Source organism: Telopea speciosissima, chromosome 3, assembly GCF_018873765.1.
Source record: "Telopea speciosissima isolate NSW1024214 ecotype Mountain lineage chromosome 3, Tspe_v1, whole genome shotgun sequence".
Classification (NCBI taxonomy): domain Eukaryota; kingdom Viridiplantae; phylum Streptophyta; class Magnoliopsida; order Proteales; family Proteaceae; genus Telopea; species Telopea speciosissima.
In genome coordinates this window covers 64,366,572-64,377,931 of record NC_057918.1, presented here as the reverse complement: position 1 = coordinate 64,377,931, position 11,360 = coordinate 64,366,572, and the positions used below count along the sequence as shown (strand labels likewise).

General features: G+C 40.2%; 1 long non-coding RNA gene across 1 annotated transcript; it reads right to left on the bottom strand.

Annotated features, from left to right (window-relative positions):
- Nucleotides 1–874: 874 nt before the first annotated feature.
- On the bottom strand, nucleotides 875–6,268 carry LOC122656646. Its single transcript, XR_006332133.1, has 3 exons — nucleotides 6,132–6,268; nucleotides 5,966–6,046; nucleotides 875–941 (listed from the first exon to the last, which is right to left on the bottom strand). It is a non-coding gene; the product is annotated as an uncharacterized LOC122656646 (long non-coding RNA).
- Between the last annotated feature and the right edge of the window lie 5,092 nt (nucleotides 6,269–11,360).

Sequence of the window (11,360 nt, the reverse complement as noted above, 5' to 3'; positions counted from 1 at the left end):
GCTGGTCAACCGACCTGACCCAATCCGATTGAACCCAATCCAAAAAACCAAGGACTTAACGGTTGGGCTTTGTTTGCATGTTAGAACACCATTCGGTTTCAGCTTGGTTCGGGCTATACTGACGACCATCGATTGACCCAACCGATAGGACCGAACCTAAATTGAACATTGAAACCGACCTCTCAACCCTAAAAACACTACTTAATCCCTACCCAAAACCTGTCTATACTTGAATTGAAACCAATAACACAATTCGAACAAAATAGTCCTTATTGGTTCAATTTCTCCGAAACTCACACCGAACCCGAACCAAACCGCCCAATCTATCAAAATCAACTAAAATCATTGGATGTGGGAGATCTAGAGAGCGATTTTTTTCTTTTTTTGGATTTGGTAGACATCTCCCCCCTCCCTACCAGTTTTTTTTGTTGATCCAATCTACATATTCAGTTGATCATATCATGTGTTTGATGACTTATTTTGACCAAGTGGATTGATTAGAAGATTACGTCCATTTTGATTCAGAATTGACAGGATCGATTCCATATATATTTCACATGAAAAGCATAACAACACAAGCTGCAATGCTTTTTCAGTAAACCACAACATAAAGAAGCAAACCCAACCCCCCCCCCTTCCTTTCCCAAACTCTGTTTTCTCAAACTTATTTCTCTTTTCAACTCAACACTAGCTCAAACATGATCTTGTAAATAGGAGAAATGGAAAAAGAAAATAGGAAGAAGCCTTGAATTTCTCACTAAATGGAAGAAACTTGACTCTGAAACAACTCTAACTACAACTCAGTCTTGGATAAATGTCTCTCTATGTGGGTTGTCTTTCTTGGGAATCCGATCCGTTTACTCAAGGAGTCTACTCATGTCATTATAAGAATAGTCTTCGGATATCACTGAAGTTTGAGCATAACGCTGAAAGGAATGCTCCTGCACACAAAGTAACATCAAGTTTACTAGGTTAAATATGTCAAAAAGGGTGACCCTTCCCTCCCAGCTATCTAACAAGAAGCCAGCACCCTTGGCAGTTTGCATGATGGGTTAGGTCATTTGAATTCATCCGGTGACTAGGATTGAGGCAGACCAGGAATAGAAATTTCAGTTTCCATGACCATACAAGCATCATTTCCAAACACTAGAGGGAAGAATCAGCAAAATCAGATGGCTAAACATGATGGCTAGTAGGGGAGTCAATCGTTTGGTCCAAATCAATCCTGACCAATTTAAGATCCCACATCATTAGTCAATCGGGCCGGGCCTTAAGCTAGGCATGGACACATTTATATTCAATCAGTCAGTTATCGATCCATAATCAGGCTAATCAGGGTATAATTTGTCACACCCCCATCCCGACAAGGGATAAAATATAATAAAAATGGTATGACTAGGATGCTTACCAACATCCTAAACCGCCTCCAGGATCATGGACGCAGTGGCTTACCTCACAGTCATAAATGAGAATCAGATCAATTATCAGAATAGCGGTAGACTTATAATAAAGACTGTTGATCCTCATTTAGGGAATAACTACAATGACAATAAATACATAAAGTGGATTATCCTTGAATTTAAAAGTTAATACAATTGAAATTCTTTGATAAGTACAACGAAAGGAAAGAAACCTACATCAAGAAATGTAATATTTAAAAGTAACAAGAAAAAGATAAACATCAACGGTCGTAGACCATCTTTCGCATCCACATCCTTTACCAGGTCCTTTATCATCCATCGGTACCGTACAACCTGCATCATATTCTAAAAAAAAGGGTTCCCCGAGGGGTGAGCTTCCACTAGCCCAATGAGCAGGAAATTGAATCCACACACACAATAAATATGAGACTGCAAGTCAAACCTGATGAGCAAAAATCTTTGACGTCCCATACCACCAATGATGATTTACACATCAGATCTGATTTACAGTCATGCAACAAACACAACAATATGATATGTAATATGAATAATGATGATGATTATGATGAGATGTAATGTATGCATGAATGCTATGCTGTGTAGAGTAATGGAATTGTATCCCTGGTACCGGAACACACCCTCGATCCCCAACAATATACCCCTAACTACATCAGTGGAAGCCTGTCGGTCCCAGAACACACCATTGGTCTCCCAGCAAGCCTCCGATAATCTCAACCACGGTACCAGAACTTACCCTTGATCCCCAGGTTGGATTATCAGTAAGGTGATACGGCGTAGAAACTTACACATCTGCCTTCCGTATCCCTAATTATGATGATGAGATGTAATGTATGCATGGATGCTATGCTGTGTAGAGTAATGAAATTGTATCCCTGGTACCGGAACACACCCTCGATCCCCAACGATATACCCCTAACTACGTCAGTGGAAGCCTGCCGATCCCAGAACACACCATTGGTCTCCCAGCAAGCCTTCGATAATCCCAAGCCACGGTACCAGAACTTACCCTTGATCCCCGGGCTGGATTATCAATAAGGCGATACGGCGTAGGAACTTACACATCTACCTTCTGTATCCCTTTAACACAATTATCAAATCAAATATGCAATATGTTCTATAAAACTATCGTATCGAGAGGTATTTCGGGTGCATCGATGTCCCATAGCATCTAGTACCCGGGTACCAGCACGACACGGCACATGACAGGCCAAATATAATATATGAAGAAAGATATTAAACAAACCACAGTATCATCTCATACAATTCCAACCACATTTGTAATACATAGTCATCAATTATCACACACATGAACACATTCATAGATAAACAGTGCAAACATGTATTATGCATGAAGTGCATCACATAACATGAATGCATCAAGCATAACAATTAAATATAGAAACACTCAAAATAAAACAAGATCCAATCCCCACTCACAATATAGTTCGTGTCCCGTTGATTTGATTTGTCGTTCGATGACCGCTAAGTGCTTCTCCTCACACAATTAATGAAGCCTAGGATAGTGTAGAAGAGTGTTAGAAATGGTGAGAGAAAGTCCTTTAGGAAAAACCCCATAAATTACATAGCCTGCAGGCCTTTAGGGTAGCACGGATGCAAGCACGGTTGTAGGCAGGGCCTTGCATCTGCCCTTGCTTTCGATCAAGACATGATACAGTTTTGAAGGTGTTCTTTAACCCAATTTGTCCCACTTGGATCTTTAAGTCCCAAGGACAAGGGAAGGGTGTCCTAGGGTCCACTAGGGCCTGGTTACATCATTAAATTCATTGGGTGTAGAGAACTTAAGGGATTGAACTCCCAAAGGTCACATTCTAGGGTTTTAAGTAATGCAACCCAAACTAAGCAATAAGGTTGCAAGGAGGGGTTTTAGGGTTGTACTTAGAGGCAAAGCCTTACTAATGAGGCCCAACATTGAACCAAGGTTACCCCTTAGGTTCCAAGTGGAACCTCAAGGTCCAACCTTAATTTCCAAAGTTTCCCAACCCAAAACCAATGAGGAAAAAGGATTTTAAGGGTATCGAAGGTAGATCTTGGCACCATAATAGATCAATTAATTAGTATAATTAGGGGCATCTTAGGTTGTAATTAAACCCCCATTAAACCCTAATAAGTTCTACTCCAATAGCCACGAAGTAGGCAAGGTCTCCGACATATAACTTAAATTTTAAAGTTACTATCTAAACACATCAGCCAGGTTTGAATCCATTTTCGAGGATCGCACACTCATATTGGGTCCAAGGTTCCTCTATAATAATTGTAGCCCTTTGAGTCTAGTTTATAATGCAAGTTGAATCATATCAATGCGATATGCGTAGACCAAGTTATGGTTAAAACAGTGGGTCAAGGTCAAATGTCAGTAGTTCTGGGAACGAGCGGTTTTATGGGTAGTTTTTCTCAGAACATGAAACCGCACGTAAATCCGACTTTAACAGGGGCTCAGGAAGGGTTTTTCTAGGTGCGGTTTTACGTGTGGTTTTACCTCAAATGTGAAACCGCAGGTAAAACTGACTTCAACAAGGAGCTTCTTAAGAGATGGTCTCAGGGTGGTTGTAGGGGTGGTTTCTCGTAGGTCTTAAAACAGCAGGTAAAACCACCTGCTTCCAAACTCCAAAATCAAAGGATTCTTCACCAAGGCTTCCATTTCCAAGTAGATTGGAGGAAGGGAAACACCAAGAAGGCTTTCTCCTTGGCACATTAGGGTCCTAAGACCCCATTAGGCCTATGCAACCCATTAATTCAATAAAGGAAAGCAAGGAGAACCTCATTTAGGGCATAATAAGGTAGAAACCTTATGTCTATTGATGGGGATGGGATTGGGAGTTTTGAGGTTAGCCAATGGAGTCAAATAGCTCCACAAAATCAAGGCCATGAGTTTCCATCGATTTTTGGGTCTCAAAACAAACCCTAGACCGATTCTCCACCATGGCTTTCAACCCCAAAACCCAAAATCGATCAAAGAGGGGGAGGAGATTCTAATGGCTTACCTTACCAATGAGAGGAGCTCCACGATTTGGCCACCAAGAGATGTGGTTCAAGCTTCAGCCAAGCCCTTCTCCCTTCTCCTTCCTTCACTTCTTCCTTCTTTCCTTCTTTTATTCTCCTTTCTTCTTTCCTCCATGATTTAGGTTGGATGGGAGAAGTAATGAGGGATGAGTGCTCTCTCCCCCTTTAGATTTATTTGTAAAAATGAGTCTTGGATCTTTTAAGTCAAATGGGTCAAGAGGTAATGGATCAACCCATGGTCTTATTTAGGGTAAAGGAATGGGTTAACCCATCTTTGGGTCAAATAGAGTCAAATAGGCCCTCAAGTTAAATGGTCCTCTTAACTAAATGGGCCTGCCCTCAGGTTTCAAATAGAAAAGAACCCACTTAGGGATGAGTCCATCCACCATGGGATTATAAGCCCATCACACGCTCCCTTAAATAAGTGGGACCCACAATTGAAGTATTCCCTATTCAACCATAATAGCTTGGGTGGTTCAAACCCTGACCCGCACTTTGAGGACACCAAAGGGAGGGGTAAGTAATTAAATTCAAGGTTAGAACTTACATCTCCCTTGTCATGGTTTGTCACCCATGATCCGAACAGTCTCGCCACGACAGTGTCAAGCTCATCACTGAACGAGGTGTCCAAGTGAGGCGACGCTCCGGGGTACACTCTCTGGTACTCTTCACTTCCCGGACTAGTACTTGGAGGAAAATCAACAAAGTCGCCGTCAACGAATTTCCCCCACCGTCGGTTTAGGAATCTTTCCTCCACAGGCAAGCCCGTACTATGGTCAATAATTTTGTAGCTGGGTTTGACCATCAAGGAGAACAGGTCACCAGCATACATGACAGCGGTATCTACATGTCACGAGGAAGAAATAATATTTAATTATATTCCCGGGGTGCGGGTATAACATAATCGGTCCTTAAATGGTGTAAGCAGGCCATAAAATGAGTTAATCAAGCTATAAATGGACTATAAACAGTCGGTTATCAATGTTGGTCAGTCAGTCCTGATTGGGTTGCAACCAAGCATTGTGAACGCCCGAATAATAATCTTCCTAGGCCTAGAACCGGACTGTTTAGTAATCGGTTGGTCTGGTTTCAGGCTTTAACCAGTTCGTTCCTATCGGGACCAGCTTTTGACACCCCTAACTGGCAGATGCGGAGATAGATACAGTATGTTGATTGTGGAGCTCTACATGGTTCTTAGGACAAAGGGGGGCAAAGAATCTGTGTCTGACATCCACAGCATAAATGTATGCATCAACACTCCCTTGCACGTGCAAACCAAGATCCCATGGTCCTTGAATGTATAGCTCATGCAGCATTTCCTTTGCGCAGCACCGAGGGAGAAGAAATGTTGTCAAAACTCTTCCGATGCACTTCCTAGGAGTTGAAAACTTGAGCTCCCTGCTTAGATACCATGTTCGCTACCATTTCACCTAAAAGCTCTAATTGTTAGGGAAGAACAGCGTAAATGTATGCATCAACAGTAACATTTTACTCGCACATACCTCCAACTTTACCATCAATAACACGATGATCAACAGACATTGTTACGTTCATTTTGTTGACAATAGCAGGCTTCTCCTTTCCTGGAAAAATAGTAACTTAAGCAGTTAACATAATCAGGTCAAAAACATCATAGCTAATGTGACATAGATGGGACGTAGAACATACCATCACTGCCGACAACAGGTTCAACAACTATGTTACCTCTGCCCACAGCCAGTATGCAGGCCTAAAGTACCAAAAAGAAAGGACAAAAAATAAACAGCATGAGCAACTGGAGCAACCTTAGTTTAATTGTAGGAGAGAGCATTCCAGAGCATAAGGCTCTGGCTACAGCAGGGTCTGGGAGGGGCAAAGTACTACAGAGCATGGAAGAAAAACTCGACCGAAACCTGTCGAAACCACCGAGTTTACTTGGTTTCGCAGGTTTTTGAGACGAGTTGAAGGGCGATTTTATAAAATCCCTGGATTCGACCAGGTTTTGATGGTTTCGACTGGTTTCGACCATATTTCGGTGGTTTCGACACATGCCCATCGAAACTAGGGGAAACTTGGCTTGAAACTAGGGCAGACAAGTATTTATGCCAGAAACCAGGACATACACTTAGTTATGTTTGATATCATTTAAGTAAATGATTTCATTTACTTAAGATATTATTCATAAATAAGCAAATACCCCCCTATTTGAATCCAATAAACATAGTTAAAAAATCAAATTCCGAAAGGAAAAAAAATCAACCCCCCAGTGCAAGAACAAAAATTGGATTTTCGACGGTAAGTGTAATTTTCAACTTTCTAATGCTGGGGTTTTTCTCAAATTTGAAAAAATCCTTAAATTTTAATATGATAAAGCATTGCTAAAAACAAAAAATGTGGTAAAATATTAATTTGTTTTGATGTCCAAAAAAATATTTTCATTCAGAGCGATTTTGACAGCATTCGCACACGCCAAATTAAGTTTCACCGGTACATAACTCCTTCAATATAAATCAGATTTAAACAATTTTGGACTTGTTGGAAAGCTATCAAAACAAAGCTTTCTAACAAATCCAAGATTGCTTAAATCTCATTCATATTGAAGGAGTTATGTTCCGGTCAAACCTTATTCGATACCATGTCCAAGAACAATATACAGTATCAAACTTGGATCAAAACCACATTTAATATTTTTAGTGTTCTCTATCTGAAACTAATGCATGGATTGGGTTTAAAATGTCAAAAATAGGCATCACAACAAGAATTAGGGAAAAAAAAACAAAACTTTTGGGCCTCGAAACCAAGGTTCGAGTTAGCCTAGAGAAAGTCCCAGGTTTCGACCTAGATATGGTTGAAATCGAGACGAAGTTGGTTTCTGGCTGGTCGAAACCTAGTCGAAACCCAAGTTTTAGAACCTTGCTACAGAGGAATTGACAACTTAAATCTTCCGAACTACAATTGAAAGGTTTGATGAAACCATCACTCCGAGTTTGTAAACTGGGGTCCAGAACCTTCATTACAATAGGATAGAGACAGGGGTGTTGTCTCCTGAATGGAGGACACGCACATCTTAGTAACTTTCAATTTGACTGCAATGAATATGAACTCCGTGGCTTCAAGTGCCAGATTCTACTAAATTTCAATTGGTACTATGTGCGACAGTTTTTTTTTATGATGATGTAAGCTAATTGAGCCTTGACACTGTTCCCTCGACTTGAATAGTGAGGTAAACTTTGTGTGTGTGCCTGTGTGGTATGCATGAGAGAGAGCAAAATGTACCTGGGGGGGTTTTATAATGGATCTATTTCAAAACAGGTGATTGATACAGCTAGGAAATTTTGAATCAATACAACGAAATCACCTGAAGGTTCCTCTCTGAAATTCATGAGGTGCAAGCCTCCCTGCTAGTGCCTTTTCAGCCAATTCTTTGACCTGGAGTACAAACACCAGACAGATTGGAGGCTTTTAAAATGGATAAAAGTTATTCTGCTGTGACTAGGTAAATTAATTGATAAGTGAAAGAATAAAGTTAAATTTACTGGACAGATAAAGTGAAAGTGAAAGTGAAAGTATTGATGAATTCCTTTTCCTTTTTTCTTTTTCGGCTTAAGCTCAAGTAACATTTAATGTAGAAGGTGTTGAAGTATATGTGTATTGAGCTCCTAGGATTAGAGAGTATCTTGATTAGAATATTCCTTCTTCTAATCGAAATACCTAGCTCCTAGGTGTCTCACTTCATGTTTATGATTAGGTGTTGGTCCAAGCCTTAGTTGGTTTCCTAATGTGTTTCTAATTTTGTTTCTATGATTCCTAGTCGGATTAGGAATCTTTGGTTGTACTTGGGATTCATATATAAATAAAGGTTTGTGAGAGGGGACTGACTAGTTCGATCCAACATAACTAATCAGTCCCCTTCTCTCTTCTCTTCTCCACCCTCTCGGCCTTGGTTCTATTGTGTTTATTTTGTGACATGGTATCAGAGCACAACCGATAGTTGGTTGTTGAATCAGATTCTGGTCTGAAGGTCTTCTCAAGCTTCTCTTAAAGGGGTGCAGCACCCTATGCTGCATACTGTTACAGATTAAACCCAAGATGCAGTTTTCAATTGAAAACTAGGGTTTTATTACTTACCAAGATCGATTGAAGATCATTACTACCTTATTACTTACCAAGATCGAATGGAGATCATTACTACCTTGTATCTAATCCATACCAGTGGATCCTCATTGAAGACTGCAGAGTCAGTGGATTCTTTAAAGTATTCTGGTTCTACTATACCAGCGATACCCTATTAGGGTTTTCTACATCAAGTTTTTCTTCTCCAATCGATCTCGTACATGTTAAGGGACCTTGCGGTTTGATTTTTACTTCATCAGCAACCCTCGGTCCATCTGCTCTGTTGATATTCGAGGTTGGAAAGCCCTACATCTTATTCCTTTTTGGAGTTGGGTTATCAAACCCTAATTTTACCTCCTGCTTCTGCTGCCATTGTTTTTGGATTGTTTTAAACCCTAAGCTGGTCCTCTTTAAGAACCGATTGACACTACGACTGCTGCTGATCCTTGAAGACTCAATCCTTGTTAAGAGTTGGGATCTCAAACCCTAAATTGGTACATGCTGATAATTTTGGGTTATTAAAACCCTAATCTGGTTCTATTCAAGAGCCAATTATTACTATTGTTGCTGTTGGTTCTGGTGGATTTGATCCTATTGAGATTTGGGTCCTTTAAACCCTAGATTTATTATTACTGTTGTTGCTACTTGTGATTGTTCACAGTTTTCATTATGGCTGGTCCTAAACCACCTACGGACAATGTCCAAGTTCAGATTACTACTATTAAACTCTCCTGAGTTTCAAATTATCTCTTATGGGCCCAGGCAGTGCAAGCCTGCATTCATGCCAAAGGAAAACTTAAATATATTACCAATGATCCTCCTGATCGTGATCTAAAGGATCCTACTACAATTACAGCTTATGATGAGGGGATGCGTGAAAATTTTATTATCAAGATATGGTTATGGAATAGTGTTTTCACTCACTTGCTAAGGATGTCTGGAATGACTTGAGTGAAAGTTTCTCTCAAGAAAGGAATATCTCCTTGAGTGAATTTTTGGCCAGTTACAAGGGCATAGTTGAAGAACTTCAGATACAACTACCAATCTGGACCAATTGAAACAACAAAGAGCTGAGTTCTATGATGCAAAAGTTCTAGTTGGACTACCAGTCTGTGAAGAGTTAGTTACTCACAGGGGAGAAGGTTCCTTCTCTCAATGAAGTTTTTTCTCGTATTAATCGTCTGGCTAATCCATCCAAACCTGATAATGCACCCAAGGACAACTCAGCCTTTATTGCCAATCGTGGACGAGGACATGGTCGTGGCCAATTTCAGAGCTTGTGGCCATGGCACTGGTGGACGTGGTACAACTCTTCAAACTGTTTACAAGTCTTCCAATCAGTGTTTTATTGTGGCAAACCGAATCATACTGTGGATACTTGGGCCAAGCATGGAAAATCTGAGTGGGCGAATGAACTAGCCAATGCTGCCATGACTGACTACTACTGAGAAACCTACTAGGGATATGAATCAGAGTTCTAGTAGTTCATCTTCTGTGTCTCGCAATGATTACAACCAGCTAGTCAAACGCCTTCAACAACTTGAAGCTACCTCTGCCTCCACCTTAGCTTATAAAGGTAACTCTGCTTTTTATCCTTCCTCTACTTCATGGCTTATTGATTCAGGTGCTTCATGTCACATGACTGGTAAGTCAAGTTTGTTTTCTTCAATAAATCACGTTCAAACCTTTTCCAATGTTATCTCCTTGCTAATGGGTCCTCGACTCAGGTAACTAGTCATGGAACTGTTTCTCCAACATCCTCCATGACCTTCTCGTTTGTTCTTCATGTTCCAAAATTACCTTTAAATCTTATAGCTATCAGTCAACTTACTAAGTCTCTTAACTGTTCGGTAACTTTCTATCCTTCTTATAGTGTTTTTCAGGAGCTTCAGACAAGGAGATGATTGGTGGAAGGCTTGAGCGCAATGGGCTATATTACCTGGATGGCACCGGACCTTCAACTGCTGCTACATCTACTACCATACCATCTATCATGTAATGGCATCTACATCTTGGTCACCCATCTCTACCTAAACTCCAATTAATGGTTCCTAGTTGCAGATCCACATCTCATCTTGAATGTGAAGCCTGTGAACTTGGCAAACATTACCGTGCCTCTTTTCCTGCCCATACTACACCTAAAAGTTCTTCATTATTTTCTTTAGTACATTCTGACATTTGGGGTCCGTGTCGAGTTCGTAATAGGTTAGGATTTTCTTACTTTGTTAGTTTTGTAGACGATTATTCCTGTTCCACTTGGGTTTATCTGTTGAAGGACCAGACCCAATTTCTTACTGTATTCAAAAAATTTTATCAAGAAATAAAATTTCAGGTTGGCTCATCCATAAAATTTTTTTGGGTCTGATAATTCCCTTTAGTACATTCAAACTGAGATGTCTGATTTTTGCTAATCATGGTCTTATTCACCACACTAGTTGCACATACACTCCATAACAAAATAGAGTGGCCGCATGTAAAAATAGACACTTACTAGTAGTGGCTCGGTCCATTATGCTCCATATGAATGTACCCAAACGCTTTTGATGTGATGTTGTCATTACTGATTGTTACCTTATTAATCATATGTCGTCCTTTGTTTTAAATAATGGAATTCCTTTTTCTATTCTTTACCCAGATAGCTCCTTGTTTACCTCTCCACCACGTGTTTTTGGCTGCGTATGTCTTGTTTTCACATTCTTCAACCTAACATTGACAAACTATCTCCTTGGCCTATTAAATGTATTTTTCTTAGGTACCCTCGAACTCAGAAAGGGTATAAATGTTTTGATCCAGTTTTCCTAATAA